The 20,846-nt window shown below is 45.5% G+C and overlaps 1 protein-coding gene and 1 long non-coding RNA gene across 16 annotated transcripts in view; one reads left to right on the top strand and one right to left on the bottom strand.

The window, feature by feature from the left end:
* The window catches only part of CPVL (carboxypeptidase vitellogenic like), a 146,335-nt gene extending 143,121 nt beyond the window's left edge, over positions 1-3,214 (bottom strand). For all 11 annotated transcript variants that reach the window (XR_014834053.1, XR_014834054.1, XR_014834051.1 and 8 more), the window contains exon 1: positions 3,129-3,214. The gene's annotated coding sequence lies outside the window, so the exon portion shown is untranslated. The remainder of the gene's footprint in view (positions 1-3,128) is intronic.
* A 57-nt stretch (positions 3,215-3,271) lies between these two features.
* Positions 3,272-20,846, top strand: part of LOC110257511 (uncharacterized) — a 49,489-nt gene continuing 31,914 nt past the window's right edge. For 2 of the 5 annotated variants that reach the window (XR_014834058.1, XR_002340230.2), the window contains exons 1-3: positions 3,272-3,448; positions 8,030-8,186; positions 11,658-11,809. This is a non-coding gene — a long non-coding RNA (uncharacterized LOC110257511). Of the gene's footprint in view, positions 3,449-8,029; positions 8,187-11,657; positions 11,810-12,748; positions 15,016-15,684; positions 17,450-20,846 lie in introns of those variants that run through there. The other 3 variants (XR_014834059.1, XR_014834060.1, XR_002340228.2) reach the window with 3 other exon arrangements.

Raw genomic sequence — 20,846 nt, 5'->3', positions numbered from 1 at the left:
TTTCCTCAAGGTCTCATCCTGCTTTTCTCCTTCTGTACCTTCTCATTCAACCACCCCTGGCTCACTAACTGCTAGTCCAGAATTGTGCTCCATCCTGACCTTGCTGCTGGGCTCCCCACTCTCGGCAGGCTCCTCTGCACAGGTACCCAACTGGTCCCTCGACCCTATGAAGTCTAAAAACACCAGCATCCCTCTTGAACTTCCTCCTCCTCTGACTTCCTGATTCTCAGGGGCGCTGGGGCTCTTACACCGAGTCCTCACCTCAAATCGCTCACAAAGTCCCACCTCTCCTCTTTTTTTCTCCTGTGCAATCCATTACGTTCACAGTTCAATCCTTACTTGCCCTGGGGACACTTGCAAACCCTCAAGTGCCTCTCAGACTTCCGGTCCTCTTCATACCAATTCAGTCTAACGCTGGTGCTGAAATGAGCTCTCTAAAGCACAGGACACTTCCCTCCTCAAACGCCTTCAATGGTTCCCAAGTGCAACCAGGACAAGGTGTAAGCTTCCTGCCATGAAATTCAATGTCTTCCACAATGTGATACTGGCAAAATTTTCCACAGTCATCTGACCTCTTTATAAACACTATGTGCCAGCCAAATCAAACCTTTTTTTATTCCCTAACTTTACTCTGCTTTCTATGTCCTTACAGGTAAGCATAACTCGAGGTAAAGAGTAGGCACTGAATCAGGATCAGTTGAATGATAACAGAATGTAGATAGGAGTTTACGGGGCACCGTAAAATTCTTTCAACTTTTCCGAAAGAAAATTTTCATAATCAAACACTAGGAAAAATATTAGTTCAGTGAATAAATGGGCAAGGGAATGAATCTCTTAGAAGCTGGGTTACCTCTCCCAGATAATCATACAGGTACAAGAAGATATGTCAAGGGGTCTTTCTGAAAGATAAACAACAGAATATGGAGTCCCCAGAGGGCGAGGAGAAAGAGCTAGCCCCAGGATGCCTAAATAAACAACAACCCTAGCAATTTAAAGACAGCCATTAACTAGAATTAGAACACAGAGAAAAGCTTAAGAGTTAAGACCCAAGGATCCTGGAAAGAGGTGATGCTGAGAATTTGCTTTTCCAGGCTAATGGATCTAAGAACATAAAGAATTATTCTCCCACTCCCATCTTGCTCCCCAGATTCTGGGTTAAAGCAATAAAAGAAAAGCATGTGATTTCATGTGCAAGGTGGTACCTGTAATATCTCTCAGGGGAGGGAGAGAAATCTCAGCACCCTGGTTTCAGTTCAGTTACACGCAGGAACGCAGCTTTTATGAAGAAGGCACCTGATTAATGTCCTGTGAACTGAGTCTATTGCTTAAATCTTCGAACTTACAACTGTATAGCATAAAAGTTCAAACTCCATTTCTGGCTTCGACCAGGAAAGTACAGTTCTGAGCTCACTGTCCAGCTTAACACTCTGCCAAGTCAATATACATATTAATGATTTGTTCTTCTAAAGGCACCTTTTTTCATTATGGGAAACTTTCTCTACCTAAGTTCTTTTAAATGTTAGTTCAGTCCCTGAAAACTCCACATCATTAAACCCATGGGACTATTAAACAAAAATAATCATCTCTGGAGTCTCGTGGTGGCTTAGTGGTTAAAGACTTGGCACTGTCACCTTGTGGCTTGGGTTACTGCTGTGGCTTGGGTTCAGTCCCTGGCCTGGGAACTTATGCTGTGGGTGTGGCCAAAATAATAATTATGTTTGCTCTTTAAAATGAATTACATTTCCTATTTTTATGGCTCATTATCTATCTTGGGTATGTGGGGATGATAAAGAGGTATCTGATGTTACCTGAGGCAATAACTAAGCTCTTTCTCTCTTACTGTCTAGTTCCATGAATACCAGAGTAGCTGTCAAAACAATTTTTCCTCTAACAAATAGGCGTTCTAAAACAAAAACAAATTCATTAACAAAATACTGTCCTGCTGTTTTGTCTTGTTGCTATTTTTTCCCAAGGAGAGTGAACTGATAAGCCCAGTGGACTTGCTTAACACTCTTCTAAGTCATTTGAACTGTCAGTCAAAGCCCACTTATTTCTCAGGCTATACAATCAGCTTAGTAGAACCTCACTGTAAATTGGTTTGTAAGCTGGATGCATATATATATGGTGGTTCCCTCCAAAGGAACCAATTCCTATAAAAGAAAAAAACACCTTCTTGCTAAGAACACTAGCATTATGCTGTAAAGAGTCTCCACAGGACTTAGATTAGCCTGGAGGACAAATCTAGAAAACCCAATCAGATAAAGGGTTTTGACAACGTTTCAAACTTTCATTCGCCAACAAAGCCAGTGCATCTACTTTTCCAAAAGTGCTCCAATTTCTATTTTGAACAACCTTCTTAAAAGTTATTTAAGTTAATGCTCATCGGATTTTTTTTTTTCTCCTTACAGCTCTGTTCTTACTCATCCCACACCAGAAAAAGTAAAAAGTAGTTGCACATTTAAGGGGAGGGTGACAATGGGGAGCCCGAGGCTCAGGGGGCTTAAATAAGTCACCAACTAGCCAAAGGAAGAACTGAGATTTTAATCCATACGTACGCCAAAGCCCCTGTTTTTCTAGAACACCAAGCTGACCTGAAAAGCGCTGGATGCTTCCAGTTCACACAAGTCTCCACGTGGCCCCCTGGCTCCGGCGAACACCCCTGCAAGGACTGAATCCACGTGGCAGGGAGCTCTTTCCACCTGTCCCACCACGCCCCTGGTTTTCTCCTAACCCTACATTCCAGGAAAAATAGGATTTTCGCTGCTTTCCTTCTTTCGCTCCAGCCAAGTCTCCTTTTGTGGGACCCTCACAAACTGAAGGCATTTTCCGTTTCCACTCCTCCACAGCTCCCAGGAAATCAAAACATCCCGAAGAAACTTGTTGCAGGAGGAGGACGCCGTGTCCTTCGCCCCGATCCCTTGTATCCACAGTGATGGAGGACCCCAGAGCTTGGCGCTTTTCTGGAGAGTCTCGTGCTCTGGAAGAAGCCGGTGGTGACCTCCTCAGACTGGGCGGGGAGGCTTTGGGAGTGTTTCTGGGCTGGCTGTGCCCAAAGGAGGGTGTCAAGCATCCCCAGGCCCCCGACTTGAAAACTATAAGCCACCCGGGACCACCGACCCTGGCCTTACCCCACCAGGCTTTTCTCCCCCCTTGGCGCGGAAGGCTTCTGAGACCGCGCTCCCTGCGCTCCTTGCGTCCGGGACCCGGGGACCCCGCGACGCCCGCGGAGCCGCGCGCTTACGCAGCGCACACGCCGCTCCTCCCGCCTCGCGGTGCGCGCAGACCCCAGCCAGCCGGACAGCGGGGTTCCCGAGTCAGGAAGAAGGGAGGCGGCCTTGGCCGTCGCCCCTCGCAATCGCGAGCACCTCGCAGATCGCGAGGTTTTGAGTGCTCCTCTCAGGAGGAGGAGGAGGAGGAGACCCACGTGACTAGACCTATATTGTCAAAGGTAGGTCCCCACCTCTCCCCACCCCCGCGACCTGGCCGCGCGCGCCGGCTCCGTCGCGGCTTCCGATCCTGGGAGAAGGCCTCCGCCCCAGTGTGAAATTGGAAAAATAAGCAGAGAAAGGTTGGCCGCGGGGCAGCTCCGTTTGATTTGTTCGTTCCTTGGTGCTTTTTTATTTTTTTTTTTCCTCTTCCACTTTTTTGAAGCTGCTCTCTTGGAATTTGCATACACTGTTTTGGAATTTCAGTAATACTTGCCTGCAAGCTTGGTGTGTGCATCTGGAAGCCAAGAGGTGTTTTGCTCCCCCTATTTAAAAGGCCCACGTGCATTCCTGGATGCCCACAGGCTAATGACACAAATATTGGGGCCACAGGGAGCGCCAGCACTGTGTCAAGTGCTTTCTCTGCATTACTGAGCGGGCATCACCTGGTATAATCTGTATTATAACTATTAACATTTTGCAGGTGGGAAACGGAGACTTAGATTAAGTAGCCCATTCAAGGTCATCTCTTGGATATGACACACCTGTAGTAGGTATTAACCGCCACCAGGGGCTGGCCACTGAGCCAGACACTGGGGAAAGACAGACACTTAAAAAAAAAAAAAAGGTAAATAAATAAGCAAGCAGGCCCAACATGGGGTCGCTTGTGCTAAGCCTCTGTCACCAAACAAGGATTTAATACCTAACCTAATTGCAATCCCAGCCTTCCCCCATTAACATAATCTTAGTCAGTCTGGAATTTCCTGGTCAGCACCAGTGAAATAATTCACCTAACAGACCCTTCTGTCCCCTCAAAGAAGGCGACCTTGCCTGAAATAGCCTATCATGTATTCTTTTTGTCATTTGTGACTTCCTGTCCCAGCCCCCTCTGCCTTAAAAGCCTTTCCTTTTCTCTAGCTCTTTGGGATGCCTTTCTGTTTGCTAGATGGGATGCTGCCGGGCTCACAAATCATTTAATAAAGCCAATTAGATTTTAAAATTTACTAGATTGAATTTCTTTTTTAAGACTAAGAAGGTAAGGAGACTAAAAAGTGCGAGGAGGTAAGACAAAATACGGGAATGTTATCATTCCGAGTCCAAGTCCCCACATGTGCCATGGTTCAGAGGTGGCAGTTATGAGAGCATCCCAGGGCTTTGAATTCTGGCTCTGCTATGTAGCTACTAGCTCTGACCCATCGTTTTCAGGGATGGTCCAAACAAGGTCACCATATGCTCCTTTGCAAAGTGACCTGGCCGTTCCTCCCATCAAGAGGTCAAGTCGCTCTTCCCTCCCCTTGAATCGGGACTGGCCTTGTAACTCGTTTGACCATTAGATTGTGGGCAAGTGCCAGGTCCATCCCAGGAATCAAAAAGCCTCAACTTCTGCTCTGAGCCAGCTGCTCTGGGACCACCATGACAAGAAGCCAGTATGATTCCCGGGGTGTGAGAGGTCATGTGCAGGAGAACCTCCGTGTTCCAGAGGCAGCAGCACCCACTGGCAGGCTGGGGAGAGAAATGACTGCGACCGACCAGTCCAGCCCATCCTGCAGCAGAGGGCAGCTGCGTGAGCTAGCCCAGGCAAAACCAGCAGTGCAGCAGCCCAACCAGCCCACTAGTTGGGGGAAAAATTCAGTGTTGTTTTAAGCCGCTTCAGTTTGGGAGCATTCACTAAGGCAACTAAAGCCAGCATCAGCCTGCAGCTTTAACTCTAATCTGGAACAAGTTACTTAATGTCACTGAGTCTCAGTTCTCTCCTAAGTACTTTATTGGGTGGTAGGGGGGCCTAAACGAGAAGCTGCACGTACATCACCCGGCCTGGGGTGTGTGCTGGTGACTGCAGCCATCGCTGCCTGCCATCACACCCTATGCATGGAAGTGCTGTTCTTTTCATGGAGAAAATGTGTTGGTGGGGGAAAAAAAATTTCCTTTGAGATCGAGATCCACCAGCCTTTAAAAAGTATTAGATAAGATAGGTTCAGCCTTCCTACCTTGACAGATAGACTTTTGTAATGAACCTGAAAGGCCAGATGCAAACTCCTTGATGATCTGCCCCTGTTGGGGGGGTGTGAGGGGCAGCTGCTCTCTTATCCCTGGTCTGCAACCACCCCCTCCTTTCCCCGCTAAGCTCCAGTCCCAACATGGGGGCTCAGTACAGCTCCCCAGGGGCAGCTGTGCCCCTGGCCTCTTCTTGGGCCTAGAAGCATGCACACTAGTTACTTATGCAGTGTAGACACTGGCAGACAATACTTTTGCTCATGTGTAGGCCTTTGAAGCAGGCTTAGGGCCACTTGGGGAGGCAAACTGGGGGTCCTAGATACTCAGAACAAGGTTTGGGGAAGTAGGGATTTGGGGGCAAGGGGCACAATGGACTTAGCCCTGTGGATGCATCATCCTATAGGAGGCTGTACAGCCAGTCAAGGGCCAGAGAAGGGGGGATGGTTCCTAAAGTGGGGGCATTAGGCAAGGGCCCCTTTGGCCTAACTGCAAGGAGAGCCACTGGCCTAGGAATACATGTATCCAAAATGGAGCCACTTAAATGAAAATCAAACTGGTTCTATACTAGATACTAAACCTAGATTCAAAAAGAAAAGGAAGGAGTTCCTGTCATGGCTCAGTGGTTAACAGACCCGACTAGTGTCCATGAGGACATGGGTTCAATCCCTGGCCTTGCTCTATGGGTTAAGGATCTGGCATTTCCCTGAGCTGTGGTGTAGGTCACAGATGTGGCTCCAATCTCAAGTTGCTGTGGCTGTGGCGTAGGCCTGCAGCTACAGCTCTGATTCAACCCCTTGCTTGGGAACCTCCATGTGCCACTGGTGTGGCCCTAAAAAAAAAAAAAAAAAAAAGGAAATAAACAGTCTTCTTTAAGAAACTTGGAGTTTAGTTAGACGATAGGGAGAGGGAGACACTTAAACTGATCCCTTAAATTGACACAAATAAGTGCTGTCATTGAGTCCTATAAAAGTGCTGTAGGAACAGAGAGCAAGGACCACATGAGCCTGCCTAAGGAGCCAGGGAAAACACCCCAAAGGAGGTGACATGTAGCTGAAAGTTAAAAATGAGTTGACACTGAGGGGAAAAGGTATTATAGCACAAGCAAACAGCACAGCATGTGAGAAGCACCGTTGTGATCTGGGACTTATTGACTGTTCAGGGCTATTGTGGATGCATTTGGGATGGGTCAGGGGTTGGCTCAGCCGAGGTTAAGAAATTAAAGTGGAAAAAGGGAGTTCCCATCGTGGCGCAGTGGTTAACAAATCCAACTAGGAACCATGAGGTTGCGGGTTCGGTCCCTGCCCTTGCTCAGTGGGTTAACGATCTGGCGTTGCCGTGAGCTGTGGTGTAGGTTGCAGACGCGGCTCGGATCCTGCATTGCTGTGGCTCTGGCGTAGGCCGGTGGCTACAGCTCTGATTCAACCCCTAGCCTGGGAACCTCCATATGCCGCGGGAGTGGCCCAAGAAATGGCAAAAAGACAAAAAAATAATAATAATAATGATAATAATAAAATAAATAAATAAATGTCAAAAAAAATAAAGTGGAAAAAGCTTGAATGAAAACTGATGTCATTCAGAATTAGTACACTGGGAAATCCGTTTTCTTAGTGAAATAGAATAGAGTGGAATGGAACAGAACAGAATGTATTAGTTTGCTAGGGCTGCTATAACAAAGTACCCAAAAGCCGGGTGACTGTAAACAATAGAAATGTATTGTCTCTCAGTTATGGAGGCTGAACTTCTGAAACAAAGGTGTCTGCACGACCATGCTCCCTCTCCAGGAGAATTCCTCCTCGCCTCTTCCTGCTTCTGGTAGCCCCAGGCCCTTCTTGGCTTATGGCATCGTAATTCCAGTGTCTACCTTGGTTTTCATGGGACAGTCCCCCTTTTTATAAGGACACCAGACCCACTGAGTAAGGGCCCACCCTAAGGACCTCATTTGACTTGACTACCTCTGCAAAAACCCTATTTCTAAATAAGGCTGCGTCCTGAGATCTGGGGGTGGGTGGTGGTGATGACTTCAACATATTTTTTCGAGGGGACACAATTAAATCCATGAAAATGGGAAAGAAAATATGAGAGTAAATTGTGTGTAGTGAAACTTTGTTTCAACGTCTGTACATACTTATGTATTAGGTCATGATATTTGTTTCCTATTGGCAGATACCAAATGACTACAAGTTTAGTGGCTGAAAGCAACTCAAATTTATTATCTTATAGTCCTGAAGTCAGAAATCTAAAATCAGGGCTTCAGCGGGGCTTCATTCCTTCTGGAGGATTCAGAGGAGGTTACGATTTCTTGTCTTTTTCGTCTTCTGGAAGCTGCCCGCATTCTTTGTCTCATGGCCCTGTGCTTATGTCTCTCTAGCCCCTTGCTTCCTGCTTCCATCCTCACATCTCCTACCAATCATTCTGATCTTTCTGTCTCTCTTGTAAAAGGATGCTCACGATCACATTGGGCCCAACAGGTAATCCAGGGTGTAGGGAAGCAAAATTTGCCACTCCAAAATTCATCTCTTGGGTCTAATTTTTCTCATGGGGCTCTTGTAAGTATGTAATTAAATTTGATTTTCTCCTGTTAAGCTGTCTCATATCAATTTAATTTTTAGACAAGCCAGAAGAACCTAGAAAGGGGAGGAGGAAAGTTTTTCTCCTCCCCCAATAGTTGGTGTATCCGGCAGAATCCTTCACTGGCTGGAAAAGCTGTTTTCCGAAGACTGCTGCAGATAAAGAGATCCTGGGACATTTGACAAAAGCTGGCAGAAGGTAAGATTTTTCTATTACAGCTCCCAGAATCTCTGTCTGTAGGGTGTGGTAGAATGGAAGTGGCACTTTCTCTCTCTCTTTCTAGATTTTGATTAGTAGGATAAAATATTTGCGGAACTATAGTAGCTTGGACTTAGTGACTGGTCAATTGGTCGTGTATTCTTGGCTTTATTGATCCATTTTCTCCCAGAGACAGTCACTGTTTTTTCTTCGTCCTTGTATTTTATGTTGTTTGTCATAAGGAAGAAAAACCATAGGGTAGTAGCACAGGCATAGGCTCTACAGGCCCCATAGGGCCCTATGGCCTGCAGTTCGAGCCTTGCAGACTAGTGAGTTCACAGTTCTCACCAGAGTGGCACCTGTTTAGACAAACTTTTCTGTGAATGAATATGCACATGAGGTAAAAGCCACTGATAAGGGATGTCTTGGAAGACAGAGCCGCAAAATTGGTTGGCCCGGATAGAGCAGTTAAGAGCCATTAGAAAAAACATATCCCCATCAAATAAATAAGTAAATAAGTAGAAAGAGCCATTAGCATGCTCACCACCTCAAGGACGCACTCATGAGGGGATAAACTGGTCAGGGAATGGGGGTAAATGGATACCCAGTCACCTGCTAACCTCAAGAAAATTTCCATGCAATGAGATACTCTATAAGCCAGCACATAATCGCCAAGCCCATGGCCTGTTCCTCCTACAGACTTTCCTTGTAGGTTTCCTACCAGCCTTATCTGGTGAGTAACAAGGTCGCTTCCTGGAAGGCATGGGAACTTCTAGGTTTTGGGGGGACCTCTCGAGAGGAGAGGAATTCACTGAAAGGTATCAGTATTGCAGGTGAGTCTGATGGGAAATCCTTGGCTTGGCTTCCTGTTCTGGAGAGGCATTCAAAAGTTCAATCTGAAATTCCGTATGAAAAGTTCCAACAAAGCAGATTAAAGAGTTACACGGGCATTTTCTGTTCTCCCTGTATGTAGTTAAACAGGCCAAGTTTATTGCAACTAAACTTATTTTGCAAATAAATTAGTCTATCTTTGGTAAAAGTAGTATGATTTTATTTTTCTATTTTTTTTTTTTTTTTTTTTTTCCTTTTTAGGGCCACACCTGCGGCATATGGAAGTTCCCGGGCTAGGGGTCAAATCGGAGCTGCGGCTGCTGGCCTACGCCACAGCCTCAGCAGTGCCAGATCTGAACCGCATCTACAACCTATGCCACAGCTTGTGGCAATGCCAGGTCCTTAACCCACTGAGTGAGGCCAGGGATTGAACCTGCATCCTCATAGAAACTATGTCAGGTTCTTAAGCTGCTGAGCCATACCAGGAACTCCCAAGGATGATTTTAGAGAGAAAAATTATGTTTCAGTAATACACTGTGGATATTAGATTCTAATTCTGTCCCTTGCCTTTGAGGTTTGTTTTCTACCTGTAAACTGGACTGGATCTCAAATTTTTCTGGTTTCCTCCAATATTTGGCTACAACTTTCCAAACTAACATTTCTAATTTTTTCTCCTACCCTTCAGACTTGGAATCGGTAAGAACTAAAATTCCCCTTTTTTCCAAAGTCATGCAAGCTAAAATTGGACCACTTGATCTAAACTTCAGAGAAATCATCACAACAGTTCATGTAGAGAGACATATTCCTATCTAGTCCCATATAAGCCACTCAGAAAGATCCCAAGAGACATTCAAACTACAGACTAGGAATATCTGTCAATTTGCCACTATCTGCCCTTACTCTCTCTGAAAACGCTTTGAGCCAAACATCCATATATCTTTATTGGCTGCCTTCAGAACTCAGAAACTGGGATTATTTGGGGTTTCATCATTAGCCCTTGCATCATGTTTGTTTCCATTGATGTGCCCCTTGTTTTAACACCTGATTGCAGGTACCATAGGCTTTTGGGAGCCCACCTGCATCACCACCTCCTGAAATGAGTTTAACTGAAGTGACGTATCTGTCAGGACTGAGAAACTGGTTCAGTGAAATAGAACAATCTACCAACTGAACTTTGGGACTGTGAGACCTCTTGGGGGAGTTTCAAAGGCACAACTCTAGTGAAGCAAAATTTGCCTCCCTAAAATTGTCTCTTTGCCATGAGGATCATTTTAGGTTGATTGCTTTTAAGAAACAGAAGACTCAGGAAATCCTTTTTTTTAACCTCCCCCCTTAAACTGCCTAAAAAAATTTAGATAAGGGGTGTGGTCCTTTAGACTGTAGTCTGCTATAGTCATAATGCAAACCATGTTTGTTACTAGGAGATGTGGTCAAAATAGCTTGAAAACTGCTGAACTGATAGTCTTCTGAATTTTTGGAGTAAGCCATATTACTTATTTTTTTTTATTATAATGATCATAATGCATGATCATTATAGAAATGTGAGGATATATGAAAAGATCAGATAAAATCTTGTGACCCCCTCAGAGATAACCATATGGTATATTTTTGTCTAATCTTTTATCTGTACAAACATATGTTGAAAACAAAACTGGAATCACACTGGAGTTCCCTGGTGGCTCAGTGGGTTAAGGATGCAGTGTTGCCACTTCTGCAGTTTGGGTCACTGTTGTGGTGGTGGGTCTGATCCCTGGCCCTGAAATTTCTATATGCTGCAGGCACAGCCAAAAAAAAATTGAAATAATATTATATGGAGTTATTTATTCTTCTGTAGCAGTTGGCATATTACATCCCAATTGTTTTCACATGTTGTTAATTCAAACACATAATATTAATAGCTGCATAATGTTCAATTATATGAATATACTATAATGTATTCCACCATTTTCCAACATTTGGTCATTTGAGTCACTTCCCATTTTTCCTCGCTATTAATTCACTAAAAATAATCCTTGCAAAAGATGCTGAGGGCCTGGGCCAAATTGTGTGTGCTAATCCCTGTATTAGTTTCCTAGAACTGCCATAACAAATGACCACAAACTGGGTGCCTTAAAGCAATAGAGATTTATTTTCTCACAGTTCTGGAGAAGTCCGAGATGAAGGTATTGGCCGGACTGCTCTCTCTCCTGAAGCTCAGGGGGAGATGCTTTTCTTGGCTCTTCCAGCTTCCAGAAATCCCTGGCATTCCTTGCCCTGTCGCTGCATCACTTCCATCTCTGCCTCCATCTTTATATGGTTTTTTTTCTCCATGTGTCTTCTCCTCTTCCCAGAAGGACACCAGTCATGGGATTTAGGGCACATCTTAATCCAGTTATGATCTCATCTTAACTAGTTCCATCTGCAAAGACCATATTTCCAAATAATGTCACTTTCTGAGATTCTGGGTGGATATGACTTTTGAGGGGGACACTACTCAACCCCCCACAGTCACGATAGAAAAGAGGGTACCACTTTGAAGGGTATTTAGATGCACTGAGAAGATTTGGGGACAGCTCCCCATGGGATGGGCAAAAAGGATGAGTCTGTCCATTGCAAAAAATAATAATTTCCCTGTCCTTGTTAACACCCATTCTCCATCAGACAGTGGCTTCCGAAGTGACACATCTAGTGGCCCATGGAGCAAGTTCTGTTCAGAAACCACGCGGCAATGGAGGAGACCTTCTACAGGCTGTGCTTGCATCCAGACCGTGCAGGTGTAATCGGCAGCAACACGGCGGAGATGAATGACTTTGGTATGTGTCATTCCTTAAAAGCAAACGTATTCCTTCTCTACTCACTAGCATGTTTTGGCAGAAGTGGTCAAATATTTCTACTTTAAAGAGTATTCTTTTACATTTATCTCCAAATGACCATAACTGTAATTAACTTAACAGCTGAAAGACTCAAAATATATAACTCGCAGAGGAGGATCAAACTGCTAGAAAGAATATTTTTCGCCTGTTTCTTATATCAGGAGTTCTCAAAGGCAGACAAAAGAATAGCTTTGTATAAAGAGATTTGGATCAGCCTTATTCTTTGATTGGGTCTGCTTGATAGAAGCTCCCAGGCTAGGGGTCGAATCAGAGCAGCAGCTGCTAGCCTACGCCACAGCCACAGCCACAGCAGCACTGGATCTGAGCCTCATCTGCAACCTACACTGCAGCTCACAGCAATGCCGGATTCTTAACCCACTGAATGAAGCCGGGGATGGAACGTGAACCTTCACAGAGACGGTGCTGGGTTCTTAACCCACTGAGCCACAGTGGGAACTCCAAATTGGCTTTTCTGAAAACAATTTTAAATGGACAGGTTGATCAGTCCGGATGACTTGAGGGTTCCCCTAAGCCTTCTGTTCCTGCAGATTCTGGGGAGGTTCTGGTTGGTTTAAAAGCCCTGGTGGTTCAGAGCATGAGTTGGACCCAGATTCCTATCTAGAACCTGCCATCTGGTGACCTTAGGCAAGTTACTTAATCTCAGCTTTTTCATCCACACTTGATAAAAATAATATTAGCCACCTCACAGTGTTATTGAGAGGGTGAGATGAGATGTCCGTAACGCACTTGCCATGTAGGGTGGGCCCAGTAAGCCATAGCTGTAATGATGAGCATGACAGTCTGTGAGGTTCCAGGCCTATGACTGTCATTCGTTGCAACTGCCTCACCCAAAATACTGAATTGAGTCCTTTTCCCCAGTGTTTTCTGTTGTAGCTGGACACCGCAGAAAGGCATGGCCCTCCCTGACCTATGGTGGGAGCTTTGCAGTAGGCCTTGCACTCCAACTAAGAGGACACAGGAAATAGCTTGTTTACATGGCTCAAGCAGGTCAAGACAATTCTAGTCTTGAGTTTCCCATTTGTAGCTGCTGCCACCAAGCTAATGTGAACTGGAATGAAAACAAGAGGAACTGACTAACCTTGGAGACAGCCATGCCCCTGTTGGAAGTGTCTGCTGGGTCTCTCCCTACCCTTGTCATGGTTTCTTGCATTGCTCCTTTTTGGGGGGCAGGGGGTGCAGGCCATGCCTTTGGCATGTGGAAGTTCCAGGCCAGGCATGGAAGCTGTGCCAGAGCAGCAGCATGAGCTGTAGCAGTGACAGCCTTCGACACCAACAGGGAACTCCTGCCCTTGCTCCTTTTGAGTGGTGTTAGCCTCTTCAGCAGCATCTCGGGGCTCGCGAACACGGCTTGGAGGCACACCAGGAAGAGAAACCTCAGGGCCTGCCCATTGCGTTCATGTGCTCTGCAAACACGATGCTTCAGCAAAGACAGGAGATGTGTTGCCTTCACACACGTGCAAAAAGTCTTCATGCTGATAGCGGAGGAGAGGGGATCCAGCAGAAGAGGCCCCACAGCTGTCCTGCACCCTGGCCCTCAGCTTTGAGAAGTGCGCCCAGGAGGTGGTGACCCCGCTGTGAGGCCCAGACACGTGCCCTGATAAATTTGTGGATGCGCTTCAGTCTCCTTACACTTAGTAGGACAGGCCACCTCTCCAGACCAGCCACAGGTTACAGACTCAGGGAAGTTGTGGATAATTACATGGTCATTATTTATAATAAGTGCTTCCACTCTCAGCACAATGATCCTTCCCTGGGTTGCTTGCCTCCTTGTGCCTGGTTTATGTTGGGAAATCACGTCCAGATTAATCTACATCTTTTGTAAGTGAATCTCTTCTCCTCTGATGATCCAGCCGCCTTTGGCAGCAGGTGTTAAGTCTTTCTTACGAAAGCCATATTTTCAGTTTCCCTTTGGTTATTGAGAAAGCCAGGCAAACAAGACTTGGGTGGATTAAGGATGAATTATGGGATTAATAAAGACGTGGCCACCAAGGACAGCAGAGCTAGCTCTGGGTAAAGCCGTGAGAAATAATCACAGCTAAATAATCACATGCGGGGCCTCATGGTCTGCCGAACACTTTCCATCTATATCATCTCTTTAACTTGCTCGCCACCCCTGCAAGGTGTGTATTGATATTATGATGAACCTGCCAGGATGCTCACTAAAATATCTGGTGAAGGGCACAGCATGGCTTTAGGAGTAGACTGATGGGAATTTGAATCCCAGCTCAGCCACTCATTTGCAGTGTGACCTTTGCTGTGTTAATTAACCTCTCTAAGCCATTGCTTTCTCCTTTAAGGAAAGAGGACAGCCCTGCTGGCCTGATCTGAGGATTTACTGACTTGCCTGTAGAGCTGATAGCACAATGCCTGGCGCATAACAAGCAAGTCATTCATTTGTCGAAGGCAAAAAATTTACAAATGATAAACAGAGATCAAAGAAACTAAATAGGTGAAATGGCATGGGGTGTCTCCTCTTTTTCTTTTATTCAGATTTTATTTTCCTCTAACGCCACTGGTGGCTAGTCCAGCTGCTCTACTTGCTAACAAAATACTGTGCATGTGATCAATTGTGTGAGTCAAAGCAGAGCTGGCCTAGAAAAATGCCTCTCTATGCTTCAGGGTCTGTAGCTTCTTGAGGGTTTCCAAGAACTTCAAGAACCAAGTCATATCACCAAATAAAGGGATACAAATGGAATTGGTGAAGGGTAGACCTTAGCAGGAATGCTCAGTCAGTTATGTAAAACTTCGTCTTGTTTTTTATGCATGGTGGTTCAGGCTGCACTGCTCAGTAACCCCTGTGTGGCTAACGTCTGTGGGTTTAGAGGACTCTCCTCCCTTGCATCTGAGATGGCTGCAGTCTAGCCGCACACAGCAGTTGGGAAGAGAGAATGCACTAGGGGACCAGTCCCCAGGTCTGTTCCTTCTCTGTTCTCTGTCCCTGGCTACAGCCTTTCTCTTGACGCTGGTTTCTTTTTTTTTTTTTTTTTTTGTCTTTTTTTTGTTGTTGTTGTTGTTGCTATTTCTTGGGCCGCTCCCATGGCATATGGAGGTTCCCAGGCTAGGGGTTGAATCGGAGATGTAGCCACCGGCCTATGCCAGAGCCACAGCAACGCGGGATCCGAGCCGCGTCTGCGACCTACACCACAGCTCACAGCAACACCGGATCGTTAACCCATTGAGCAAGGGCAGGGACCGAACCCGCAACCTCATGGTTCCTAGTCGGATTCGTTAACCACTGCGCCACGACGGGAACTCCAACGCTGGTTTCTGAATCTGAAAATAGACCTTGTGGCAACTCATGGACTCCATCTGCCCCTACTACCCTCCCTCAGCCCAGAGGGAGGAGATGGATGCCTGGGCAAGCCTTGGAGTCAGAATGCATGAGTAACTGTCCAGCATGTCTTGGGCGGCGCAGTGATCACTCAGGGGATGTAACCACCTGTGCTTGGTTGGGCCTCCTCCACCCCACCCAGAGATGCGATGGCAAAAGGAATAGAAAAGGAATGATCCTTTCTCCTTTTCATACAAAGTCAACACTGGATTCTTGGAAAGGAATAAACCTTGGTTGATTCAGGTTACTAATATATGGGAGCATCATAATCTGGCTTGTGCTGACTCTTCCTCGTGGGTGGTGGGTTTCTCAGTTACAGGACCTCTGTAGCTATATGATCTGGTAAAAGAATGGCCAGAGTTCCCGTTGTGATTCAGCAGTGATAATCCAGACTAGTATCCCTGAGGACTCGGTTCCATTTCTGGCCTCATTCAGTGGGTTAAGGACCCGGCGTTGCCATGAGCTATGGTGTAGGTCACAGATGCATCTCTGATTTGGTGTGGCTGTGGCTGTGGCATAGGCCAGCAGCTGCAGCTCCAATTTGACCCCTAGCCTAGGAACTTCCATATGCCACAGGTACAGCCCTGGAAAAAAAAAAAAAGCAATTATCAAAAAAAATTAAAAATAAAAATAAATGTTTTCAAAACTAGAAGGAGAGACCCTCTGGTCCTTGAAAGAATTTCGCAAATTTTATTGAACTCTTGAAAAACAAACAAAAAGATACTGAGCCCTAAAAAAACCCCCGACGATATTGAGCCCTATTAGCCAAAAGCCATGCTGAGTGTATCACACACATATTATCTCAATTAGACCTCATCCTAACCCTAAAAGGTAGGTATTGTGTTCTCCCTTCTGTATCAGAAGTAACTGAAGACCAGAGACGTTCAGTAATTTGTCCAAGGTCACAAAGTGGCAGAACCAATATTCGAATGCGGGCCTGTCTGATACGAAAACCCCCATCCTCTGCGCATCTGTGTCCAGGAGCCTCTACTCTGAAGCTGAAAATGAATGATGGAGTTATTCACATGACCATCCCACTTCCCTGTTTCTAAATCCTCTCCCTTCAGCAAGGTCACCAGGGGACAGTCCTTCCTCAACTGGGACCAGGAAGGTAGGCGGGCTGGAGGGGGGCCAGCCGACAAATGTCACCTTCGGGATGGCTTTCTTCTAGGGTACAGAGCAGCTGGAGAGACACTCCTTGTGTTTGTGTCCGGACAGTATTAGGGCATCATGTCAGGGTCTGAGAGCTGAGCAGTAAGCCAGGAGCCGATGGGTCCAGAGCAGGCCACACTGTCCTACACAGTAGATCAAGCTTGTACCCTTTGGCTGTTGGTTAGCCAACTCATTTTCCATGCACCCTTGTTCTTTTCCTCTCAGATCTAAAGAGGGCCAGGGGTGGAGCAGCCAAGCATGCTACGATGGAAGAAAGTTCAGATACAAGGTTATTCCCAGACTTTAAAGAGAGGCGCTTTGAAAATCATGCATGTATGTTGAATTTTTTGACATCGAGCTCTTTTCTGTCTTCTCTTCCCCCATCAGACTAATAATGCATTCTTCCTCTGTAAATTCTCAGGCGACATGTCACCTTCCTTGCAAATCTATTGCGAAGTAATCGCATCTCTGTATTAGGTTCCATGTTCTAAAAATGTCAAAACAAATCTCAATGATTAAATGCCATGGGTTAAGCTTGTTACTTACTTTTTTCTAAAATTGATGTGAAGGATACATTTTAATTAGAAAATTATAAACCTGAACTGCTGAATCACCAAACCATCTCCAAAATATGTATGAAGCCCTAACTCTGAAAAAAGAAGTTACGTTCTCTCTGATGACAAGATCTTGTTAAATAATCAGCCGCATCTCATCCCATTTCACTTTGGTTGAAATTTTGCCCTGAGGCAGCTGAGAGGAAGACATCTCTTATAAAGGTCATTTGTGAGAGAACCTTTGAATTTTTTTCTCTGTCTATAAACTCTGATTAAATATGCATTTAATGGTGTGGTTTTGACCAGGGAGCTTTTTGCTAGTATCGAAGTGACTGTTACTCCCTGGCATAGTTTACCCACGGCACTAGACTAGATTTTCAGATTTTTCTGCTTCTTCGTAGCTAAAGACAAAGTCCAAGAAGTTGTAATACTTTGTGAAAACTGCCCCTTATGTTATGCATATGGGGGGTCTCTCTAGGGAAAGCTGCCCTGCATTAAAATGCTATGGCTGTCAGTCACCAATATGTCTAATTTTTTTTGTCTTTTGCCTTTTTTGGGGGGGACACACCCTCGGCACGTCCCAGGGTCCCAGGCTAGGGGTCTAATTGGAGCTACAGCTGCTGGCCTATGCCACAGCCACAGCAACGCCAGATCCGAGCCGCGTCTGCTACCTACCCCACAGCTCATGGCAACGCCAGATCCTTAACCCACTGAGCGAGGCCAGGGATCGAACCTGCAACCTCACGGTTCCTAGTCGTATTCCCATTTCCACTGTGCCACAACGGGAACTCCAGTACATCTAATTTTAACACAAGAAAGAATGCCTAGCAAGCATCAAAATAAAAGCTACCCTTCAAGCTTAATTTTCTTTTTCACACATTTATCCATCCTGCTCCCTCATGCTGGCAGCAGGAAGCAATCTCACCTAGGGAAAGGAAGCCAGTATCCTGGCTGTGCTGACAAATCATAGGGAAGTGATTGCTGAATTTTATCCCTCTTTATTTCCGAAAGAGGAATAATGAAGAGCTCTCTTTTCTTCCCCTTAACATCCTCATCACCCGCATCTGCCTCTGACAGTGCAGCTACCCTCATCTCGGCACCAGAATTTAAAAAAGAATGAGCTGTGACAGTAAACCCCACCCCCCACCCCCCCAACCGTCCCCACCCTGCCACGCCCATTGGAACCTGTCGCTAACACATCCTTAATCAATCTCTGAAGTTGCTGTGGGGACTTTACAATCCTCCCCCATTCAATGCCCTGCTGGTTTAGGAAGCTGCACAGCTTGTGGTAAACTGCTATCCATTATTCCTCTATATTTAGAACTTCTCTAGAGAAATGGCATTATCTCAGTCACTAAGCTGAAAGCTGCTTAAAGTTAGTTTTTCACAGTTGTTTATTCACAGTCTGTTTCCTGAAGTTAGTTTTTCACAGTTGTTTATTCACAGTCTGTTTCCTGCCCCTTTCGTTCACCTTGCTTAAAAAAAAAAATTCAGATTAATGCACAACCCCAGAAATGCAAGCCACTGAAATATCACCTCCTTGAAAATTGACTATGATTTGCATTTTGCTAATGTTGGAGTAGGTCAAAATGTTATTTTTCTCTCTCTTCTCAATAATGTTTCATTAAAGGTAAATTCTACTCCCTTCTACCAGTGAAAAGCCACTCAATGACCTGAATAAGATCTGGTGATAGGAAACATATTTTCGATAATACTGAATTCATTTTTCTGCCAGAACAAATTAGTCAGTAGCTATCGTGTATGTCACAGAGGTTTTCAAGAGGCACTTAGGAAGATGCTAAAAAAAAAAAAATCCTTCTGGGTAGATTATTAGAAATGTCATGGTGCTAATGGAAAAACGCTGTGGTAATCTTTTTGTTTTACTCCCCTCTCTTAAAATACTGTTTCTCTTTCTCAGTTCCACTCCTAAAAGAGAAGATGTCTTTTGAAAAATGGTTGCAAAGGGAAACAGAAAGGAAATTTTATAATTTATCCCAGAAAAGGCGAGCTACAGGGGTACTCAGATAATGAAGGCAGAGGCACAACTGAGCTAATCATTTCTCTGAGTTCTGTTCTTCAATGCGAACTGCGTAAGAAAATGGAGGTAGGGGTTCCTGTCGTGGCTCATCGGAAACAAATCCGACTAGGAACCGTGAGGTTGTGGGTTCGATCTCTGGCCTCGCTCAGTGGGTTAAGGATCTGGCACCGCCGTGAGCTGTGGTGTAGGTGGCAGACACAGCTCGGGTCCCACGTTGCTGTGGCTCTGGCATAGGCTCACAGCTACAACTCCAATTGGACCCCTAGCCTGGGAACCTTCATGTGCCACAAGTGTGACCCTAAAAAGCAACAACAACAGCAAAAAAAAAGAGAGAAAGCGAGAAAGAAAGGAAGAAAGAAAAAGATGGAGGTGGGCTGCTTTTATAGGATGCTTTCCACAGAGTAGAGTGTGTTAGAAGTAGAATGAGTTTCTTTTTTGTTGTTGTTGTTGTTGTTGTTGTTGTTGTTGTTGCTATTTCTTGGGCCGCTCCCGCGGCATATGGAGGTTCCCAGGCTAGGGGTCGAATCAGAGCTGTAGCCACCGGCCTACACCAGAGCCACAGCAATGCAGGATCTGAGCCGCGTCTGCAACCTACACCACAGCTCACGGCAACGCCAGATCGTTAACCCACTGAGCAAGGGCAGGGACCGAACCCGCAACCTCATGGTTCCTAGTCGGATTCGTTAACCACTGCGCCACGACGGGAACTCCTAGAATGAGTTTCTGAAGGAAGGAAGGAAGGAAGGCTGTGATCAAGGACTGTCTTCCTTAATGTTTTTTGGAATTTGAAGGAAAAGCAGTTTGTAGCAGACACATAATCTCTTGGGACCTCAGTTTCTACTGCCCTGTAACAGAGCAAACAATTGCTACTGTTAGGGGCTGCTGAGAAGAACACTTACTAGGATGTGAATAAAGCATCTAACGTAATGTCTGGTCCACAGGCAGAGAGAACCAGAGTAAAGTGTGAGGCTGTGATGCATGTTGTCTAGGGGCGGGGGCAGCTAAATCGTGAAAATTCAGGCATAGAGGCTTTATTTATTGTGTAGCCTGGTCTTGATGTGAACACATTACTATCCAAGTGTATCCGAGAGGAAAGGGGGACACTTCAGCGTCCTCTGTGTGATCCGTTTTCTCAAGTGCGGAGTTGATTTTGTTTGTATCTGGACAATTTATGCGTTTTCCCCCAACTCTGTGTTGTAATTTGAGTTCTTATATAGGACCGTAGAGTTAACAGTTTCGTGTCATAATGTTCCCTGGTATTTTGCTGGCTCCTTTGGCTTCTACTCAAATGTAAAAGAGGTCATTGGAAGGCATATTTGTGATTTCACCTGGTCTTAAATATTTACAGATGCTTAACTCTTGGAGAGACACTTTTTCATATCCCAACGTATTTAAACTCTAGTTTGTAAACATTCTTTGGGGGGCTTTCATTTTGTTGATAATGAAAACCACCAGGGAAATGTGTCTTAAACCTGATTTCAAAATGAGATCTCCTCGAGCGATCAAAATATCCTCGGTGGTTATTATTCCACTGGAAAGTACAGTTTACCCCAGGGACTGTGCTGTAAGAGGAAATTAAAATCTGGGTGCCCACGTTGAAGCCTGTGTAGTCCATAGGTGGCTCTTTGGTATTTGCTGGCCTTGTTGTCCTCTGGGCTGCAGGGCCAGCGAGGCCTCCCAGGGCTGGTGAGAAGAGCCTCCCTCCTGATGGCTCCTGCAAGCAGATTTCCTTATCTGGGCCGGAGGCAGAGAATGTAGACCTCAGAGGAACCTGAGGTCCCCAGCTCCTGAAATTTGCAGAGGAGGAAACTGAGCACACAAGAGGTTAAACGGTTTTTCCAAGATCCACAGCTGTTTGAGGAAGGCTCAAAGTTAAACCCC

This window comes from Sus scrofa, chromosome 18 (assembly GCF_054392235.1).
Source record: "Sus scrofa isolate SSC_HxYL_T2T_F1_AM1 chromosome 18, Sscrofa_HxYL_maternal_Yorkshire_Landrace_v2.0, whole genome shotgun sequence".
NCBI lineage: Eukaryota > Metazoa > Chordata > Mammalia > Artiodactyla > Suidae > Sus > Sus scrofa.
The sequence above is the reverse complement of the archived record's forward strand: the minus strand, read 5'-3'. Positions and strand labels throughout refer to the sequence as shown.